Raw genomic sequence first — 16358 nt, 5'->3', positions numbered from 1 at the left:
GCTCTGAACATGCCTATCTGACTGCCTACCACACTCTGATTCTGCATTCTTTTAAACAGTAACCACTTCCAGCAGGGTGTGAATGCTGGGTGCCTGGTTATAGCTGCTTAAACTGAACATAAGAAAAAAGGCTGAAAAATAACATCAGGGGAAGCACTGGTGCTCAACAGGAGCTGTCCCTTGAAAAAGTCCTTCTCTCTCTCTCTCCCTCTCTCTCTTTCTCTCTCTCTCTCTCTCTCTTTTCACGGTTTGTTAATGAAGTTGGCAGGACTACCAAAGTAACACTATAATCTGATATTAATGCTCTGTTATTTTATTTACTCGCAGTATTAACAGTGTAGAATTTAACTCCTTTGATTCCAGAGGTAACTACAGTCAAAATTCAAAATTATCTAGTTTTAGAATTTTTCAAGAAGTGAGCATACAGACACATGCATACTCAGAATCAATTTCAGAAGTAAATGTATTCACTGTTTTCTATGAAATAAATGAAAAAAAATTCTCATCCCTGGCTAGTGGCTCAGTGGATAAAGAGAATGTTGGCATGGAGTACAGATGTCCAAGGTTGGATTCCCAGTCAAGGCACACAGGAGAAATGACCATCTGCTTATCCCCCCCCCCTTTTCCCCTTCTCTTCCTCTTCTCCACCGCAGCCAATGGCTCCATTTGAGTGTTAGCCCCAGATACTGAGGATAGCTCAGTTGGTCCTAGTCTAGTGTATCAGACTCAGGTGCTAAAAATAGCTCAGTTGACTTGATCATTGGCCCCACTATCTCTCACTGTCTCCCCTCCTCTCACTTAAAAAAAATATATAATAAAAATAAATAAGATTTTTAAAAATTCCCATGTTACTAGATAGTTTGAAATAACTGGGCATTTCTGGACCCCAATTTAGGGAAAATAAGCTTATTTTCTGAGCTTACAAAGCAGTCCTTTTGCTACCAGAAAAACTAAAAGATCATTTTCTGTTTCTTTAAAAAAAAAGATTTGGGTGTGGGTGGGGAAGAGTAGTGTCCTTGGCCCAAAGCTCTAACTGCAAACCTCTATTATGCCCATGTTCTGCTAACAGTTTGGTCTAAGGAGAGAAATAATATCCATCCTCACCACTGACAGCTATAAAAAAGTGAAATGTACCTGTTAAATTCCCTGCTATTACCTCTATACATATGCATATTTTTAAATGATTGTCCTGATAATAGGAGCATGGGAAATATTCTAATTCCTTTGCTATTCATTTTTCAACTTTTTTTTAGCTTAATCACTGCATATAGACATGGATGACTAAATATGACATTATAATTAAAGTATTCAACGTATAGTTATTAGTGACAAAGAAGGTACAACTTGACTTGTACTGATCCATTACCTATCTTTAACTTTACACTACTAGAATTGTTTTAAAGTTCAAATAAGTAATATTAAAAAAAGAAACATTTAAATTTTACACCACAGTGAGTTGAATCAAAAGGAGAAAAACACTTTTACATTTTCACAAAAGATCAATGAATCATCAATGACCTTTCCAAAGATGTGTTTTAAACATCTACTCTGAGAGGCTCTTTTGGCTAACTACACTGTTTCCCTAAAAATAAGACATCCTCCAAAAATAAGGCCTAGTGCAATTTTTTTCAAGCTTAGAAATATAAGGCCTCCCCTGAAAATAAGACCTAGCTCATCTTTAGGAGCAAAAATTAATATAGGACACTGTCTTATTTTTGGGGAAACAGTGTATCACCAAAGAAGAGAAAGCTATCTAAATGAACTTAACTACAACTTGAAGAATTTTAATAACTCCATTTAGGTGTTAATATCTATTTTCTGCCATCTAGATAAATGCATCATTTTGATGTGCTACATCTATATATATCTCTGTGATTCACCAAGAATTATTTTATTGTATATTTATATATGTTCTAAAATATGAATCAGAGCTCTTCACTATAAATCCTGTTTATAACGCATTAATCTCAAAACCTTTTTATATAACTGTTTTGTAAAGTATTGAAGCAGATATACTGCTTTAGTCACCAGGATATCTGATGTCATCCACATCATTTTTCTCTTTTTTCTTCTCAAACAACCCTCTTTTATTGTTTTTGTTTTTGTTTTCTTTCACAGACTCTGTTGCAGTGTCTGACTTTGTTTGATGTGTAATGCTTCTTGGACTACAGGTTTTTGGGAGGAATTAATCAAAAGAGATTAAGAAAATATCATTTCAAATAACTTAATACAACTCTTGAGCAGTGTTTCTAAATGTTTTTAGAACCAAAGATATGTTGCTGTGTTATTAAATTAGTAAGACATTTCTTATATATTATAAAACAAGTTTTCCGGTATTATTTTGTGAAATAACTGTCCTAAAAAATTTCTCAGCCTATCTTCCTTCAGGATTCACAAAACTAGTTGTGCCTATGAGAATGAATGAAAGGTTGTAAGAATTAACAAATAGAGAGGATAAAGGTCACTGCCAACCTCTCAGGGAATTTGCCACAGCAGATGATGAATAAAACTCATTCTGACATAGGAAAGAGCAATGGTACTTTGACTCCATCCTGGTGGAATTTATGAAGAATAATATCGAAAGTGGCATTATGATGATGCGAGGCTGTCCTTCAAATATGCTGATGACCAGAATACAGGGAAACTCTCATAGGTTTATTAACTTTTTCATTCACTTATTCGTATACTTGTTCATTTTTATTTTGAACCCATTGTCTCAGTAAATCACAAAACAAAACATATTGTTGCTTAAGCTAAAAAAAACTTAGGCATCATTCCTGATTTCTTTCTTTCTCTTTCTCTCTTCCCTTACATTCAATTTTCTAGTTTCTACTCATATTCACTTCAACTATCCCTACCTCCTCAAGGGAACTTCAATCATCACCCTGAGCTTAAAAAGGCTCCTACCCCAGTTTATTTTCATGACCATCTTTGTTTACATGTTTCCTTCTAAATTTGATCACCATCTGTCCAAATTGTTTTTGTTCTTGTTCATGTCCATATTCCCAACAATAACCTAAATATAACTTTTAAATATTATGAGTATTGTATGCCTATTTATTGACTGAATGTTTTTGCCAGAAGTCTCAAATTCTCAAGTTCTTTAAGAGAGAGCTATAAGGCTGAAATGGTGTACACTTGGGAGACTAATAAAAGTGAATAAACCTGCTGAGGGGAAAGCCCTCTGCCTTCTCAATGGGAACAATACAGAGGTTGATGTAAATACACATAACACCAGGTCAAACCCCAGTAGCTATGCCTTGTTTATTTTTGAATGATAGCAGCAAAGTCAGCAACAACTGCATATTGAAACACCACTGTGTAAATTTAGAACTTTATATATGATGAAAGAAGTAAAAGATAATGATAATTAAGGATAAATTACAATCAGGAGCCTACTGGGAAAGACTTAGAGGAAAAGGCTTTTCATCAACTTGTGCATGTGATCTAAGCAAGTTAAAGATAGTCACACTTGAGCATAATCAGTTATTCAACAGACATTTATTTAAAATCCACTATATGTTATTTATTGCTATATTCCTAGTATTTAGCTGATATCATATAAGGCATGATTCCTTCCCTAAAGAAATACATCAATTTGTGTATAGGCTGTCTTTTTTTTTTTTTTTTGCTCAAGTTTTAGCTAATAATAGTGGCTGACGTAAGTAAAGGATGCTGATTTTACCTATGTTAAATTGTTATAAGGTACCAAAAGCTACAGAATTAATATTAATATTTTAGGAAGCTTAAAGAACATTTTATTAATTTGGGCTAGGCGTACAGAGAGATTTTGTAAATAATCTTTGTACTTGTGTGATTAGCATAAAACCAGGATGGCCGTTAGCATTGTATTGTAAATGCAGAAGGGAAGGAGATTTGGATTTTCTGACCTCCCCCACACCTGTGAGGAAGCGAGTGAATAGCTAGCCAGGTGCAGGAAGAGAAAGATTAAATTAAACCTTTTCTTATGCTGATGGGCCATTTACAGGCATTAGTGCCCATGAAAACTACCCCTCCACTCCTGAAAGCTGTAGTTAATGTATATATCTCTGAACAAAGGAATAGCAACTGAACACTAGAAAATATAGGAGTATATTTTAATATGTAAAGTGACATTTTTACTATTATGTTACCTTGTAAGTTTTAATGTGTAGAAACATCTTTTTATGAATCCTATAGACAAATGTTATAATCTTGCTAATGAATTGTGTCCCATCTCCCCTTCAACCTTTTCCCAAACCTGTGTAGGTGAAAACAAAGGGTATAATCTTATGCCATGATGTCAGGCTTTTTCTCCGCCTATGTATAATTTAGGGTATACAACCAGCCCATAGACTATTAAAGATGCATACAATTTGGGACTGCTGCCCTGTGTAAGTTATATGCAGCTGGCATATTTAATAAATTTCCTCCTTTTTTTTTTTTTTTTTGTATTTTTATGAAGCTGGAAATGGGGAGAGACAGTCAGACAGACTCCCGCATGTGCCCGACCGGGATCCACCCACCCGGCACGCCCACCAGGGGTGAAGCTCTGCCTACCAGGGGGCGATGCTCTGCCCCTCCGGGGCGTCGCTCTGCCATGACCAGAGCCACTCTACCACTCTAACGCCTGGGGCAGAGGCCAAGAAGCCATCCCCAGCGCCCGGGCCATCTTTGCTCCAATGGAGCCTTGGCTGCAGGAGGGGAAGAGAGAGACAGAGAGGAAGGAGGGGGAGGGGTGGAGAAGCAGATGGGCGCTTCTCCTATGTGCCCTGGCTGGGAATCGAACCCGGGTCCCCCGCACGCCAGGCCGACGCTCTACCGCTGAGCCAACCGGCCAGGGCAAATTTCCTCCTTTAATAAAACTTTTCCAAATTCATCTGGACTGGATGTTTCTATGTGAACTAGATGAAATGAGGTACAGTGCCTTTCAGAATCTGGGGTGCAGTACTTTATAACAGATTACATAACCTGTCATTTGAAAGCCCTGTTTCTGGTAAAAGTAAATGCTTGATAAATTTTTACATACCTATATAGGTAAAGATTTAAAGTAATATTTGTACAAATTCATTTGGAACCTTAATTTTACATAAGAAGAAAGCTTCCCACCCATTGACAGTACCTGCAAGCAAGTAGCTTTCAAGATTTGGAAATCAGTTGAGAAGAGATATAGTCATGCTGGCCTTTGGAGAAAGCCACTCTCCCAGGATCCCTGCATGCCCAGAGCTTTGCAGTGTTGCTAACATGCTCTGTTCTTGTCATTGACTTGATTCTTATCAAGTAGACGTTTTATTTTTTCTGTCCCTCAGCTGATCATGAGAATGAAGAGTCTAATATTTGGAACAGCTGTGCTAGTTTTACAGACCGTCTCCTTAAAACAAAAGTGTCTTGAATTGACTGGTCTACTGATCTCTAATAAAGCAGCAAAAATAGCGTGGACCTCAACGTGCAAGCCAGGCCCTGTTGGCCTACACAAGATGGCAAAGCATTTCTAATATATCTCTTTGAGGACGCCTATCCTCTTTCCTCTCCCTACCTGCAGACCATGTTTTCTTTTCCCAAAGGATGTGAAGCTGGGCAGGATCTGAACCATCCAGAAAGGCTTGGCTGAGCTGCCCCCAGCCCCTGGATGATACCAGAACTCCATCTGGATCTAAGACTAGATCCATGGAGTCTGAAGTGCTGCCTGGGCTTGTTATTGCTTTTTTGAAGAAGTAGCAGAGTTGCATGGCTTTCCTCTGTAACAGAGTTAATTTATAAGAACAGCAACATGATTCCAGAGGCCTGAGAATTATATATTATCAGATAAAGAGAGTACAAGGCTGAAAAAAATGGTGTTATAAAAAAGTAATAGAATGGCTTTCTCATGCATCTGAGGTCGTGTTCCTTTGTTGGTAAAGAAATTCAATATGACCTGATGCACAGAATATGTTATAGGTCCTGCCTGGAACTTCAGATAAAACTAGAACCAATGAATTAAAAACTTTCTTGAAAGAATGTAAGATGTTATTTAGTTCAGGTGAAAAAATAAATATTACTAATATTTAAAAAGAAATAGAGAACTTAAATAGTCTTCCTCTATTTAAAGTTGCCTGAGTTCATAGATTAATTCTTACCTTTCAAAAAAACAGTAATTAAGCTGTTGTAGAGTATAGAAAAAATATTTGAAACATTCCATATCTGTCATCTGGCTAATTCAACTGTGATGTCAACCACAGAAGAATAAAAAATTATAGATGAATTTACTCATGGTTGTATATAGAAGGGAAATTATTATCTCCTATTGAAAAAGAAGAAACTGAATAAATAAAGATCTATAAAAATTATAAAATTTAGGACTATAGCTGAATATATACATATATAATGTACAAAATAACTCAGCTCTCAATTTGTCAGAATCAAAAGGACAATTATAATCACCAACTGTGAAGCAAAAAAGCAGCCATCTGCCAGTCTAATTGGTTAAGATAGAGCTTCTAAACTTTTAATGCACAGTGGATCACCTTGGGATCTTTTTAAAATGCTAACTCAGTAGGGCTGGAGTGGGCCTGATCCACTGCATTTCTTACAAGCTCAAAGATCATGTCAATGTTGCTGGTTCAGTACCACATAGTGGTTTGACATTTGAGTTACTGACTATTGATTTGGAAACTAAAGAGTTCATAGGTGAGAATTTTTGTTGTCATTAGCTTGGATAAAAAAATTGCTAAAGCTTATTGAAAATATATTAAGAAAGAAGAGATTATACAAAGAAAGAATAAGTGAGGCTTCTCTTACAAGAGAGAGAGGGCCTTTCCATTACAAGAAAGGTAGTAATAAGTTAGTTTGTATCCAAAACATAAAGGCTTTTGAAAATTCATCCTGTAAGATTCCAAAATGCTGATGAGGTAGGCAGACATTCCAACTCTCACTTTCCAAGAACAAATTGGAGTTACAACTAAATTTAAGAACAATCATCTTAAAAATCCTACTTCGGATTAAATGAAGAGGAGTCCAAACCAAGGATTCACAAAGAAGCCATACTGAAACTGGTAGGAAAGGTGAATATGCAAAAAGGGCTGCCCCACACCCAGGAGTGAGCAGTGGCTGAGAGTCCACAGGGATTCTGGCTACAAGGAGGTTTGCTCTGAGTGGGGAGAGTCCTAAGCCCCAGCCTAAAGCACCAGAGCCTGGACAAGGTGCCCAAATAGCATTTGGTGGTGAAATGAGGCAAAATGTTTGTGAGAAAGAGACAGGAGCTCACAGAGATGCAGGCACTATCTTAAAGAGTATGGTCCATACAGAAAATCTCAGTCACAGCCACCTACCTGGGACTCTGGTGGAGGGGAGGCAGAGAGGAGTAGAGTTGCATGAGAAGAGTGTGAAGTCAGTGGCCCAGGGATAGACACTGTGGGAGACAGCCACCAGAACCCCTTTGCTGAGTCATTCCCCATTACTGCAATTGCCATCTTTCTTGGCTGGAGCAGTCCCCTCTGTGCAACATCAGCCTGGGATAAGCAAATGCCCTACCCTTGGGAATCTCTCTTGCCCCACCCTCTGGAGATTGAGCTGTTCTGAGAAATAAGCCAGGAAGCAGGGGGCACATCAGTGACTCAGTTTTCTGGTGTTGAGGCTGGAGTTTTCCCCCACAGTCTCCCAAGACTGACTGGTGCTTCTACCTCACAGAAGATTCAGAAGAAACTGTCCAGACAGTGGGCAGAGCAAAGCTCTAGGTTTCAGAGGCCACAGCCACTGGATTCCTGGTGGCTATACCATACTGAGGTCTATGAAAAAAGTCAGGACAGACAGATATCAGCGCCATAGGGTGGGAGCCAACACACCATCTTTTCTAATCCCTGAATTGCCCCAGGCTCTAGACTCTACCAGAGGTTTTTTTCAGTAGCTGAGCCCAATAAGCAGCCAGCAGACAGGCTGTAGAAGGTGAATCTCAGGGAACCTGGGGCCATTTGCTGATGTTCCCCCAAGCCCAGTGCTGGTAAAAGCCAACCTACGTGTGCAGCTTGGTATTTCCATGTGCACCTGGGTCCAGCAGAAACAACCACAGACTGGTTTACTTGTAGCTGCAAGAAAGTTGCTGAAGGCCAGTCACAGGCAGTCTCCAGCATTGCTGTGCCTGGGAGGCCCACTGCTGACACATCAGTGGTCAGTTGCAGAGAGCATCAGAGCAGGACCCAACAACCACTGATGGTGGCATTTCCAAAGGGAAGGCTCATCCATCACTGGGCCTAGTTGAGGCAAGTGCCACCATTGTGGTCAGCACCTGCACAGCAGCTCCCATGCACCTTGGACAGGGTAGGGTTTCCCAGTCTACTGGCCTAGGTCTCGGATATTCTACTCCACTGGACTACATTTCACAGGGCGAAGGCAGAGAGGCTTGGAGCATGGACATTCAAGGTGTGGGTTCCCTGGAGCTTATAGTTGGGACCAGTCAAGGGGCTTAGCCACTTTCGGGGGGGGGGGCACAGTCAGCCCCAGTAGAGGACTCTCTCAGTCTTTTTTCCGGAGAATAGAGGCTCCCCAGCTGAAAGAACTTCTGCAGAGGAGACTGTTGGCTTCACCCAATCTGAACCTGCTGCTCACCTTGCTGAGAGAAATAGAATTGAAATATCCAACAGTGTCTGAGGGAGTATACACTGGAGTAGTAGCCACTTTTGCTGTACTGAGCTCCTGACCAAGAGACCCATGAAGTAGAGGGTGCCACTAACATTGTCATCTCTTCAACTGCCCTAACCAAAGAACCTTGCAACCAAGGGGTTGGTGGGGTGAGGCCAGTCTGAGCCCACACAATAGTCTTTCTACAGAAGACTCTGTGGGAAGACCAGGCAGCTACAAGAGGAGACAGAACAGGTTAAAAATAAAGGCAAAGATGACAGAGCTTTGGCACTTTTACAGAGCTGCTATAAGCTCTAAGCAGGAGAAAGCTAATTCTTATACACAAGTTGGCCCCTCTCACACATACCCAGACACAGATAATACCAAACAGAGCAGTAGCTTTAAACAGGTAGCCCACAGCAGATTTCAAACAACAGCAGGTGCCAACCCATACCCGAACCCAGCCCAGGAGTATCCAGAACCAACACAACCAGTAGTGGATGGCAGACAGCTCCAATGCTAGAGTTGGCTATTTATACAAGCTATACAAGCTCAAATGAGGATTTCAGCAAGCACCAGACACCAAAGAGAATAAATATGCCCAACAGGACAGACACTGCACAGTGTGTAATACACATGATCAAGGTTGATCCTAAAATCAGCCAACCTGAAGGGAATACCCCACCCAAGAAAAGACCAACTACATTTAAGATTAACATATAACAGGAGGGTAAATCTAATTCTCAAGAAGCATTTCTAGAGTAAGAAACTCAGGAGTCCTGGAGGTTAGTACCACTGAGCCCATCTTCCTCATAATGACACCACAACAAATGTGAAAGTAGTCAGAGCAGAGTTTCCTAATACACAGACAAAACAGGCAGATGAAGAATTATTACCCAATTATATCAAAAAGAGATATCCCCAGAAAAAAAAAACCTAAATGAAATGGAAGTAACCAAACTACCAGAGACAGAGTTTAAAATAATGGTTATTCAGATGTTCAAGAATCTTAGAGTAAGAAAAGATGATCCCAATAAGAACTTAAATAAAGAGATAGTAAGCATTAAAAAAGACATTGAAATCATAAAAAAGGTACCAGTCAGAAATATCAAATACAATATCTGAAATGAACATTGCACTAGAAGGAATCAAAAACAGGCTGGATGAAGGGGAGGATCAAATCAGCAATTTAGAGAAGATAAATATAAGCATGGTAGTAGAGCAGTGAAATGAAAAGAGGCTCAAAAAAACTGAGGAAACTCTAAGAGACGTCTGAAAACATGAAGGGAAACAACATCCCTATCATAGTGGTTCCTGAAGGAGAATAGAATAAAAGATATAAAACTTTTCTGAAGAAATTATAGCTAAAACATCCCTAAATTAATGAAAGAAAAAGTCCCACATGTTCAAGAGGCACAGAGGGTTCCATTAAAGATAAACCCAAAGAAGCCTACACCAAGACACATTATAATGAAAAGGCTAAAGTAAAGAAACAAAGAAAGAATACTAAAAGCAGCAAGAGAAAAGTAATTCATTACCTACAAAAGAGCCCACGAAGGCTGACATCTGACTTCTTAACAGAAATATTTCAGGTGAGAAGGAATTAGCAAAAAAAATTCAAAGTGATACAAAAAAAAAAAAAAGAAACTATGACCAAGATTAATCTGTCCAGCAAAGCTATCATTTAAATTTGATGGACAAATTTTAACCCAGACAAAAAATGGCTTAAGGAGTTCATTATCCTCAAACTAGTACCAAAAAAAATATTAAAAGGCCTGTAATAAGAAAAGAATAGAAAAATAAATAAATCAAGAAAATGAGAATTACAGGTTTAAAGAATAAAATGGCAATAAATAAGTACATATCAATAAAAACATTCAATATACAATAAAAGGGTTAAATACTCTAAGCAAAAGACATACAGTAGCTGCATGGAGAAAAAGGACCTGTATGTATGCTATCTACAAGAGACTCACCTCAGAGAAAAAGATAAAAGTAGACTAAAAGTGAAGAGATGAAAAAAGAAATAATTCATGCAAATGAAAAAGAAGAAAAGAAAAAGAGCTGGGACAGCAATACTTATATCTGACTAAGTAACTTTTTTTGTGTGTGTATTTTTCTGAACTGAGAAGTGGGGAGGCAGAGAGACAGACTCTTGCATGCAACTGACTGGTATCCACCCAACACAGCAAGCCCACTAGGGGGCAATGCTTTGCCCATCTGGACCATTGCTTCATTGCAATCGGAATCATTCTAGCGCCTGAGGTGGAGGCCACTGTGCCATCTGGCACCAGGGCCCACTTTGTTCCAATGGAGCCTTGACTGCGGAAGGGATAGAGAGAAAGAGAGGGGGAGGAGTGGAGAAGCAGATGGGTGCTTCTCTTGTGTTCCCTGGCCAGAAATCAAACCCGGGACTTCCACACACTGGGCCAACACTCTACCACTGAGCCAACTGGCCAGGACCAAAATAACCTTTAAAACAAAGGCTATATAGTAATGGACAAAGTAGGTCACTACATAATGATAAAGGGAGCAATCTAACAAGAGGTTATAATCATTGTAAATACTATATTTATGCACCCAATATAGGAGTACTTACATATGTAAAGCAGATTTTGATGTACATGAAAAGTGAGATGGACAGCAGTACAATAATATTAGGGGATTTTAATACCCTACTATCATCAGTGGATAGATACTCCAAGGAGAAAATTAACAAAGAAATAGAGGCCTGAAATGACACACTAAATCTAATGGGTTTTCTAGATATTTCACCCCAAAGCAGAAAAAGAAACATTCTTTTCAAGTGTTCATTGTATATTTTCTAGGATAGAAATCACATTAGGACACAAAATAAGTTTCAATGAATTTAAGACAATTGAAATTATATCAAGCATCTTTCTGACCACAATGACATGAGACTATAAATCAACTACAAAAGAAAAGCTAAGTAACATTTAAACACTTGGAGGTTAAATGGCATTTTATTAAATACCAAATGTTCACCTCACTCATATATTGATTAACAATGAGACTAAGGAAAAATTTCCTTGAAATACATGAAAATGACCATACAGCATCCCAAAATCTCTGGGACACAATAAAAGCACTCATGAGAGGAAAGTTCATAGCATTGCAGGCATACTTTAAAAAGCAAGAAAAATCTCAAATAAGCAATCTAATCATGCACTTAAAAGTACTAGAAAAAGAACAAACAAATCCCACAGGAAGTAGAAGGAAAGAAATAATAAAGATCAGAACAGAAATAAATTGCATGGAAGCCAAAAAAACCCAAAAAACACAAAAAATCAATGAAACTAAGAGCTAGTTCTTTCAAAAGGTAAACAAGATTGACAAACCTTTAACCAGACTCATCAAGAAAAAAAGAGAGATCAAAATAAATAAAATTAGAAATAAAAAAGGAGAAATAACAACTGACATCACAGAAATACAAAGGTTTTTAATAAAATACTATAAAGATCTATATGCCAAAAAATTGGACAACCTAAACAAAATGGATAAATTCCAAGAAACATCCAATCTTCCGAAAATGAATTTGAAAAACCCAGACAACCTGAGCAGACCAATTACAACAAATGAAATTGAAACAATAATCAAAACACTTTCAGCAAACAAAAGTCTTGGATTTGATGGCTTCACAGGAGAATTTTACCAAATTTTCAAAGAACTAAAAACTATCCTTCTCAAACTATTCCAATAAAATCAAGAGGAGGGAAGACATCCAAGCTCATTTTACAACACAAACATTATCCTAATCCTAAAATTAAGTAAAAACACTACAAAGAAAAAAAAACAACTATAAGCCAATATTATTGATGAATATAGATGCTACAGTTTTCAACAAAATATTAGCAAACTGGATCCAGTAACACATTAAAAAATCATACATTATGATTAAAATGGGATTTATTCTGGAGAAGCAAGGTTGGTACAATATTTGCAAATAAATAAATGTGATTCATCACTTTAAAAAAATGAGGATAAAAATCACATGATCATATCAATAGGTGCAGAAAAAAAAGCATCAATTTATGTCCAAAACTCTTAGCAAAGTGGAAATACAGGGAACATACCTAAACATACTAACGGTGATATGTGAAAACTGAAAGCCAACATCATACTCAGTGGATAAAAATTAAGAGCAGTGCCTTTAAAATTAAGACCAAGACAGGTTGTCCCTTTTTACCATTCTTATTCATCATACTTCTGGAACTCAGCCACAGCAATCAGACAAGAAGTAGAAATAAAAGGCATTTAATTTAGAAAAGAAGTAAAACTGTCATTATTTGCTGATGACATTATATAGTACATAGAAAACACTACAGCATCTTCCAGAAAACTACTAGACTTGATAAATAAATTTAGAAATGTGGCAGGATATAAAATTAATATTCAGAAATTAGTGACATTTATATTCACCAAGAATAAACTCCCAGAAAGAGAAATTAAGAAAACAATTTAGTTCACTATTGCAACAACAACAAAAAAATAAAGTACCTAGGAATCAATTTAACCAAGGAGGTAAAAGATTTGTACTCAGAAAATAATAAAAAACTGAAAAAAAAATCCAGGAAGGTACAAACAATTAGAAGCATATACTGTGTTTATGGATAGAAAGAATTAAAATAAATAAAATGTTCATACTACCCAAAGCAATTTATAGATTCAATGTAATTCCTGTTAAACTACCAATGGCATACTTTACACATCTTGAACAAAAATTCCCAAAATTTATATGAAACCAAAAAAGAACTTGAATAGCTTTAGCCATTTTAAAAGTGAAGAACAAAGTGGGTGGTATCACACATCCTAATAGCAAGTTATACTATAAGGTCATTGCAATGAAAACAGCTTGGTATCAGCATAGGAACAGGCATACAGATCAATGGAACAGAACAAAAAACCCAAAAATAAACCCACACCTTTATGCTAATATTTGACAAAGGAGGAAAGAGTATACAACGAACTAAAGCAGTCTTTTTAATAAATGGTGTTGGGAAAATTGAACAAGGACTTGCAAAAACATGAAACTATATTACTAACTTACACCATTCACAAAAACAAACTCAAAACAAGTAAAAGACTTAAATCTAAGTTGCAAAATCATAAAAATCTTGGAAGAAAATATAGGGAGTAGATTCTCTGATGTCTCTCATAGCAGTATTTTTGCTGATGTGTCTCCGCGGGCAAGTAAAATAGAGGACGGGATGAACAAATGGGACTGTGTCAAACTAAAAAGCTTTTGCACAGCAAAAGACAGTATTAACAAAAATTTAAAAAACAATCCAGTCTATAGGAGAACATATTTGCCAACATGTCTGATAAGCTATTAATAACCAAAACTTATAAAGATCTTCTAAAACTCAACACCAGAAAGGTAAAAATCCAATTAAAAATGGGCAAAAGACCTGAAATAGACACCTCTCCAAAGAGGACATATAGATGGCCAGTAAGCATATAAAAAATGCTTGACGTCACTAATCGTCACAGAAATGCAATTTAAAACCACAATGAGATATCACTTCACACCTGCCAGAATGATTTTCATTATCAAATCAATGAACCTCAAGTGCTGGTGATGGTGTGGAGAAAAGGGAATCCTCATGCAATACTGGTGGGAATGCAGACTTGTGCAGCCATTGTGGAAAACAGTATGGTGCTTCCTCAAAAAATTAAAAATAGAACTGCCTGATGATTCTGCTCTTCAATTTTTAGGAATATATCCCAAGAATCCCAAAACACTAATTCAAAAGAAATTTGCATTCTCATATTTATTAAAGCATTGTTTACAATAGCCAAGATATGAAAACAGCCCAAGTGTTCAACAGTGGAAGAGCGGATAAAAAAAGCCATGGTGCATTTACACAATGATATACTATATGGCCATGAAACGAATGAAATCTTACCTTTTGTGATGGCACGGATGGACCTGGTGATTATTAGGCTAAGTGAAATAAGCCAGGCAGAGAATGCCAAATGTCATATGATCTCACATATATGTGGAATCTGATGAATACCATAAAATGAGTCAAGATTACAAGAAACAGATGAACAACTCTCAGGGGAAAGGAGGATGAGGGAACAGAATCAAAGAAGATGAAGGGATTAACCAAATTATATATACACAATACAGAGAATCAAATAAGAGTGCAGCAAATCCCAAAGGGAAAGGGGGTTGAAAGTAGGGGCAGGGGTGGAACAAAGGAGGTAAAATGGGAATGGATAGATACTTTGCATGGTGCATGGGGGACATGACTGGGGGAGTGAGTGTTTTATATTGAGTGGGACACTTGAAACCATGTAAACACAACCAATTAAACTTTTAAACAGGATCAAATCCTGTATCTTAAATAAATACATCTTTTGTCAATTATAGCTCAATAAAGATGTGGAAAAAAGATAAACAGATTAAGACAAAAATATAGTAAGTTTTACTTATCAAATAACATTCATTAAAAATGTGTATACAGTGCTATATGTCAATTATAGATTAAAAAAAACGGGTAATAGCAAATGTTGGAGAGGCTGTGGAGAAAAAGGAACCCTCATTCACTGTTGGTGGGACTGTAAAGTAGTACAACCATTATGGAGGAAAGTATGGTGGTTCCTCAAAAAACTGCAAATAGAACTACCTTATGACCCAGCAATCCCTCTACTGGGTATATACCCCAAAACCTCAGAAACATTGATACGTGAAGACACATGTAGCCCCATGTTCATTGCAGCACTGTTCACAGTGGCCAAGACATGGAAACAACCAAAAAGCCCTTCAATAGAAGACTGGATAAAGAAGATGTGGCACATATACACTATGGAATACTACTCAGCCATAAGAAATGATGACATCAGATCATTTACAGCAAAGTGGTGGGATCTTGATAACATTATAAGGAGTGAAATAAGCAAATCAGAAAAAAACAAGAACTACATGATTCCATACATTGGTGGAACATAAAAATGAGACTAAGAGACATGGACAAGAGTGTGGTGGTTACCAAGGGTGGGGGGGGAGGGAGGACATGGGAGGGAGGGAGGGAGAGAGTTAGGGGGAGGGGGAGGGGCACAGAGAACTAGATAGAGGGTGACGGAGGACAATCTGACTTTGGGCGAGGGGTTTGCAACATAATTTGATGACAAAATAACCTAGACATGTTTTCTTTGAATATATGTACCCTGATTTATTAATGTCATCCCATTACCATTAATAAAACTTTATTAAAAAAAAAACAAAAAAACTATGGTACATTTACACAATGAAATACTATACAACCATGAAAAAGAAGAAAACCTTACCTTTGCGATAGCATGGATAGACCTGGAGATTATTATCCTAAGTGAAAAAAGCCAGGCAGGCCCTGGCGGGTTGGCTCAGCGGTAGAGCGTCGGCCTAATGTGCAGAGGACCCGGGTTTGATTCCCGGCCAGGGCACACAGGAGAAGCGCCCATTTGCTTCTCCACCCCTCCCCCTCTTCTTCCTCTCTGTCTCTCTCTTCCCCTCCCGCAGCCAAGGCTCCATTGGAGCAAAGATGGCCCGGCCGCTGGGGATGGCTCTGTGGCCTCTGCCTCAGGCGCTAGAGTGGCTCTGGTCGCGACATGGCGACGCCCAGGATGGGCAGAGCATCGCCCCCTGGTGGGCAGAGCGTCGCCCCATGGTGGGCGTGCCGGGTGGATCCCAGTCAGGCGCATGCGGGAGTCTGTCTGACTGTCTCTCCCTGTTTCCAGCTTCAGAAAAATGCAAAAAAAAAAAAAAAAAAAAAAGCCAGGCA

General features: G+C 38.0%; 1 non-coding gene across 1 annotated transcript; it reads left to right on the top strand.

Moving 5' to 3' along the window:
* Positions 1-15944: 15944 nt before the first annotated feature.
* TRNAI-AAU (transfer RNA isoleucine (anticodon AAU)) lies at positions 15945-16020 on the top strand. Its single transcript has one exon. It is a non-coding gene; the product is annotated as a tRNA-Ile (tRNA).
* Positions 16021-16358: the final 338 nt, after the last annotated feature.

Source organism: Saccopteryx bilineata, chromosome 8 (genome assembly GCF_036850765.1).
Source record: "Saccopteryx bilineata isolate mSacBil1 chromosome 8, mSacBil1_pri_phased_curated, whole genome shotgun sequence".
In the NCBI taxonomy this organism is placed as follows: Eukaryota; Metazoa; Chordata; class Mammalia; order Chiroptera; family Emballonuridae; genus Saccopteryx; species Saccopteryx bilineata.
The sequence above is the reverse complement of the archived record's forward strand: the minus strand, read 5'-3'. Positions and strand labels throughout refer to the sequence as shown.